This window comes from Gorilla gorilla, chromosome 1 (assembly GCF_029281585.2).
Source record: "Gorilla gorilla gorilla isolate KB3781 chromosome 1, NHGRI_mGorGor1-v2.1_pri, whole genome shotgun sequence".
NCBI classification, from domain to species: Eukaryota; Metazoa; Chordata; class Mammalia; order Primates; family Hominidae; genus Gorilla; species Gorilla gorilla.
The window spans coordinates 155,512,194-155,518,895 of record NC_073224.2 but is presented as its reverse complement, the minus strand read 5'-3'; positions in this window follow the sequence as shown (position 1 = coordinate 155,518,895).

Below are 6,702 nucleotides of genomic sequence, written 5' to 3'. Positions count from 1 at the left end.
TAAAACGCCTGAAGGAAATGATTGGAAACTATACCAAAGACATAATATGAAGACCTGTTGGTTTGCTAATATAATTTTGGTTTCTAAAAAGCCAGCACATGTATTATGTCTGTTTCATAGCACGGAGTATATAGAGATAACTGTATTCAGCATACAATTATTTCCCAGGTTTTCAATATCTGAATAGCACTCCAATTCAGCTTTGGGTGGGAGGTTGTGTGACTCCAATGCCTCCTCATAAAATTGTATTAATTCTACTCTTGTTGACTTCACTTTTTTTGTTTGTTTTTTTGAGACAGAATCTCACTTTATCAGCCAGGCTGGAGTGCAAGGCACGATCTAGGCTCACTGCAACCTCTGCCTCCTGGGTTCAAGCAATTCTGGTGCCTCAGACTCCCGATTAGCTGGGATTACAGCCATGTGCCACCATGCCCAGCTAATTTTTGTATTTTTAGTAGAGATGGGGTTTCACCATGCTGGCCAAGCATGAACCACCATGCCCAGCCAACTTTAACTTCTTAAATTGTATATATTGAAGGTTATATGTACACCTTGATGATTTAATACACATATATAGTGAAATAACCACCATAATCAAGCTAATTAACATATCCATCACCTCACACAGCTACTTTTTTATCCCCCTACATTAAGAATGCTTCTACCTTCTTGGCCAGGCAGGTGACTCACACCTGTAATCCCAGCACTTAGGGAGGCCCAGACAGGAGGATCAGGTGGTCAAGAGTTCGAGACCAGCCTGGCCAATATGGTGAAACCCCATTTCTACTAAAAAAATACAAAAATGAGCCGGACATGGTGGCATATGCCTGTAATCTCAGCTACTAGGGAGGCTGAAGTAGGAGAATCACTTGAACCTGGGAGGCGGAGGTTGTGGTGAGCCAAGATCGAGCCACTGCACTCCAGCCTGGGTGACACAGCGAGACTCCATCTCAAAAAAAAAAAAAGGAAAAAAGAATGCTTCTACCTTCTTAGTCAATTACAAGTTTACAGTACAGCATTTTTACCTATAGTCATCATGCTATAATTAGATCTTTGGAACTTATTCATCTCATAATGGAGAATCCATATCCTTGTTCAAAATATCCCCATTTTTCTCTCCCCTCAACCTCTACTACTCAACCACCAGTCTACTTGCTGCTTCTATGAGTTTGACTTTTTTGAGTCCATACAGAAGTAAAACCATACAATATTTGTCTTTCTGTATCTGGCTTATTTTACTCAGCATAATGTGCTCCAGGTCAATCCATGTTGTCCCAAAGGGCAGGGTCTCCTTCTTTTTAAGGCTGAATAATATTCCATTGAATGTATATAACACATTTTGTTTGTCAATTCATCCATCGACGGACATTTAGGTTGTTCCAAAATCTTGGCTATTGTGAATAATGCTGCAATAAATGAGAGTGTGGTTATCTCTTTAAGATCCAGATTTCAGTTCCTTTGGATAAACACCCAGAAGTAGAATTACTGGATAATATGGTAGTTTCATTTTTAATTTTTTGAGAAATCTCCATACTGTTTTCCATAATGGCTATACCAGTTTTCTTCCCACCAACAGCGTACCAGTGTTCCCTTTTCTCCACATCCTCACCAATACTTGTTACCTTTTGTTTTAATAATAGTGTATAATATTAGTATAATAGTGTATATAGTAAATATAGTATAATATAATAATAGTGTATAATAGGTGTAAGGTGATATCTCATTGTGGTTTTGATTGCATTTCCTTAATGATTAGTGATGCTGAGCACCTTTTCATATGCCTGGTGGCCATCTGTATGTCTTTTTTAGGAAAACATCTTTTCAGATAGTTTTCCTGCTTTTTAGTCAGATTATAACAGTCCCCTCTTACCTGAAGGGGATACCTTCCAAGACTTCCACTTGATAGCTGAAACTGCAGATGGTATCCAACCCTATATACACTATGCCAATCCATTTAATAACCGAAACGGCTATTTCATCAGGCAGGGCAGGATGGCATGATATTTCATCATACTACTCAAAATGGTGCAAAATTTAAAACTTATAAATTGTTTATGGCTGAGCACAGTGGCTCGCGCCTGTAATCCCAGCACTTTGGGAGGCAGAGGTGGGTGGATCACGAAGTCAGGAGTTCGAGACCAGCCTGGCCAACATGGTGAAACCCTATCTCTACTAAAAATATAAAAATTAGCCAGTTGTGGTGGCACATGCCTGTAATCCCAGCTACTTGGGAGGCTGAGGCAGGAGAATCGCTTGAACCTGGGAGGCAGAGCTTGCAGTGAGCTGAGATCACGCCACTGCACTCCAGCCTGGGTGAAAGAGAGAGACTCTGTTTTAAAAAATAAATTGTTTATTTCCAGAATTTTCCATTTAATATTTTGGACTGTAGTTGACTGAGGGCAACTTAAGGAAACTGTGGCTAACAGGGGACTACTGTATTTGGTTTTTTGCTATTGAATTGTATGAGTTCCTTATATATTTTGGATATTTACCCCTTATCAAATAATATGATTTGCAAATATTTTCTCCCATTCCATTGGTTGCTTTTTTTGTTGATTGTTTTTCCTTTGCTGTGCAGAAGTTTTTGGTTTGAAATAGTCCCATTTAGTTATTTTTGCTTTTATTACCTGTGTTTTGGTATCATATCCAGAAAACTATTGTTAAGATCAACGTCAAGGAGCTTTTTCTCTAGGTTTTCTTCTGGAACCTTTATAGTTTCAGGTCTTATGTTTAATTCTGTAATCCATTTTGAGTTGGTTTTTGTGTATTGTGTAAGAAAAAGGTCCAATTTCATTCTTTTGCATGTGGATTGTCAGTTTTCCCAACACTGTTTATTGAAGAGACTATCTTTTCTCCATTGCATATTCTTGGCACCCTTGTTGAAGATTAGTTGACCCTAGGGTTTCTTTCTGGGCTCTCTATTCTGTTTTATCAGTCTATGTGTCTATTTCAAAGGAGAGCTGACATTGTGAGAATCTAATTGACACTATGAATCCCTGTAATAACATTTCAACGTACTTCCTGGGTCAGTAAACCCTGAGAAACAAACCTTGTTAGTCATTAAGATAACTTAAATAATACAATAAACAAAAAAAAGAACTCTCAGAACTTCTTAGGATAAGTGGTTTAAATGCCAACAATAGCTCTTGGGTACTACTGAAGCATCCACAGATGAGAGGTTAGTTCTATAATAGTTCTGTTATTCCCACCAGTAGAGTGTAGGGAATAATTCAAGTCAGAAAGCTTTAATTTACTTTATGTTTGTCAAAGGCCTATATAACATTGTAAATAAAAAATTTGCCAACAACCAAATTGGTTATTCCTTATTCTGATGCAATGGATTCATATTTTGTGCCTTCGGAATGGGTTTCTGTGATGTAAAAAGCTTAAGTCATACTGTAAAATAATAGGTCAAATTTTCTGAAGAGAATCTTGATTTGGATCACTGAACTCACCTGGTGCCTAAGAGTTGTATTCCAGCGTGCCCCAAATGTCAGAATCAAAACAAATAGGCAAAAATTGTATTAAGTATTAAAAGTAAGTGCTTTATTTTAAAATAACATATACTCTATTGGAAGTGGGCCTGGAAAATAATGGGCAATGAAAGAATTGGTGAGAGAAAGCGAATGGCTGAAATGAACCTCGTAAAGCACTCTACAGTGACCTCTATTCTTGTGTTTCATCTTCTTCTAAAATTGTACACTACTTAATGGCAAACATGATGCCTTTTTCTTCCACACTAATTAGAACAGTCTCTGACACCAATAAATGGTAAAAATAGCTAGCTAGCATTTATTGAGTGTGTCTGGTTCTTTAATACACATTATCTTTACTCCTCTCTATACATCCTATGTGGCAGTATAATTAGCCCCAGTTTACAGACAAATTGAGACCCACAGACATTTTATGATTTAACTGAGATTTTATAGCATCTAAGTGATTGAGCCAAGATCTGAACACAACCCACCCTATTCATTTACAGAGTAGCACTTAATACATATTTGTTGAATTAATCAATGTTTTTGTGACTTAAGAATAAGGACTTATTCTGATTATAGAAATCCTTTCATTCAACTCATACAATTGTTATTATAAATACGGCATGAAGAAAAAAAAGGAAGTCTAAGTTAAGGAGTTAATGATCTCATTTGTATGGTGCTTCTAAATAAATTTAACACTGTTATCTAAATCTATTTCAAAATTATTTTGTATTCTTATGAGAAAAGGAAATATTATATGTAGGGAGATAAAATGTTACAGTTAGAAGAGACTTTCAAAATATTTTCTTAGTCTGTATTTTCAGGATGGAGATTTACTTATTCTCCTTCTTCTTCTTCTCCCCCTCCTCTTGTTCTTTTATTTATTTATTTATTTATTCATTTTTGAGACAGGGTCCTTCTGTCACCCAGGCTGGAGTGCAGTGATGCAATCACAGCTCACTGCAAGCTTGAATTCCTGGGCTTAAGCTATTCTCCCACCTTGGCCTATCAAAGTGTTGGGATTACAGGCATGAGCCACAGCCCCAGGACTACTCTTCCTTTTTGACTTGATTACCCCCCTTTAAATAAACTATATATGAAATTTTATGGTTTTGGTTTCTTTTCGTTTTGTTTTGTTTTTGAGATGGAGTCTCACTCTGTCACCCAGGCTGGAGTGCAATGGCACCATCTCGGCTCACTGTAACCTCTGCCTCCCAGGTTCAAGCGATTCTCCTGTCTCAGCCTCCTGAGTAGTTGGGATTACAGGCAACCGTCACCACACCCAGCTAATTTTTCTATTTTTAGTAGAGATGGGGTTTCACCATGTTGGCCAGGCTGGTCTCGAACTCCTGACTTCAAGTGATCCACCCACCTCAGCCTCCCAAAGTGCTGGGATTACAGGCATGAGCCACCATGTCCAGAAAAATTTTATGATTTACTGCAGCCAAATCTATATGTCAGTGATTTTAAAACTCAATGCTATTTTTTTCCTTTTTTTTTTTGTATTATATAACTTAAATCCAATTTTGGATCTAAACATAATGATTTTAAGTTTTTTAACAACAATTTTCAATTTGTGGTCTAATAGCAGGTTTGGATGGGGCTTGTGTTCTGGAAGACACAGTTTTGATGCTTTTAATATCCTGCTATTGTTAAATAGAACTTGAACGGGTGAAAAATGAAATGTGGACAAAAACATATTGGATTCTCAAAACACTAAATATAGATATTGGTACATAAGATTTGAAATTAAGGCAGATTCTGGAAAACTGACTCCTAACAGTAAATCAAAAGGGATTTTTTGTTGCTATTTGGAAAGCATTTTCATAAAATTAAAATGAAGAATACAGCAAATTTAACCACTAGGAAAACACTTTCTTCACTTGCCTTCCATGACATTCTACTCTCTTGATTTTCTCTTCTCCTTCTCCTTTGCTGGGTCCTCCTTCTCTTTCCATCTCTTCATGCAGGACTCCTCCAGGGTTCAGTCCTTGATCTTCTTTTTCAGTTTTCTATCTACGCTCATTCTAATGGTTTGAAATACTATCTATGTGCCAATTACTTCCAAAGTTTGATCTTTAGCCCACACCTCTCTGTCCTGCTGCAGAATCATACATCCCAACTGACTAGTTGACACCACCAATCAGATCACTAAAAAGTATCTCAAACTTAACATTTCCAAAACTGAAATCTTGATCTTACCTCTCAGATTTGTTCCATCTGAACTTTCCCGCATTTCACCTGATGGTAACTCCATCCTTTGAATCACTCAGGTCGAAAGTCTTGGAGTCATCCTTGACTCTTTCATGTCCTCCCTTCAGTTCCATCAGTAACTTTACCTTCCAGAAGAATCACTTCTCAACCACCTACACAAGACTTACCCTGGTTCACGCCACTATCATTTCTTCCCTTCTTCCACACACCCTGCCCCTGCATAGGCTCTTCTCAAAAGAAGATTCTGAATGACACTTTTACTTTATTTTTATTTATTTTTTTGAGAGGGTCTCACCCTCTCCCCCAGGCTGGAATGCAGTGGCACCAACATGGCTCATTGCAACCTAGCCTTCCAGGCTCAATGGATCCTACTGCCTCAGCCTCCTGAGTAGCTGGGACCACAGATGTACACCATGCCCAAACATATATATATTTTTTTTTACTTTTTGTAGACATGGGGTCTCACAGTGTTGCCCAAGCTAGTCTTGAACTCCCAGGCTCAAGCAATCCTCCTGCCTTGGCCTCCCAAAGTGCTAAAATTACAGGCATGGGCCACTGCACCAGCCTGATACTTTTAAGATGTTAAGATCATACCATTCTTTTCCTCAAAATTCTATAAGAGATCTGCATCTCATACAAAATAAAAGCCAAAGTCCTTACAAAACTCTACACCACCTGTCCAATCTCAACACTTCTTGCCTTTCCTGGCTTGCTACTGACTAGAAGCATTGGAGCTGGCTGTTTGCTTTGCCAGGACAGCTTTTCTCCTTGATAACCAGCTTTTCTCAGATTAACAGCTCTTCCCTCAGATAACTAGTTTAGCCCATTACCTCCTTCAAATCTTGGCTCAGTGTAACGTTTTCAATGAAGCCTACTCTGAGAATCCTATTTAAAATTGCAACGTACTTTGGGAGTCCAGGGCGGACAGATCACCTGAAATCAAGAGTACAAGACCAGCCTGGCCAACATGGTGAAACTCCATCTCTGCAAAAATACAAAAATTAGCCGG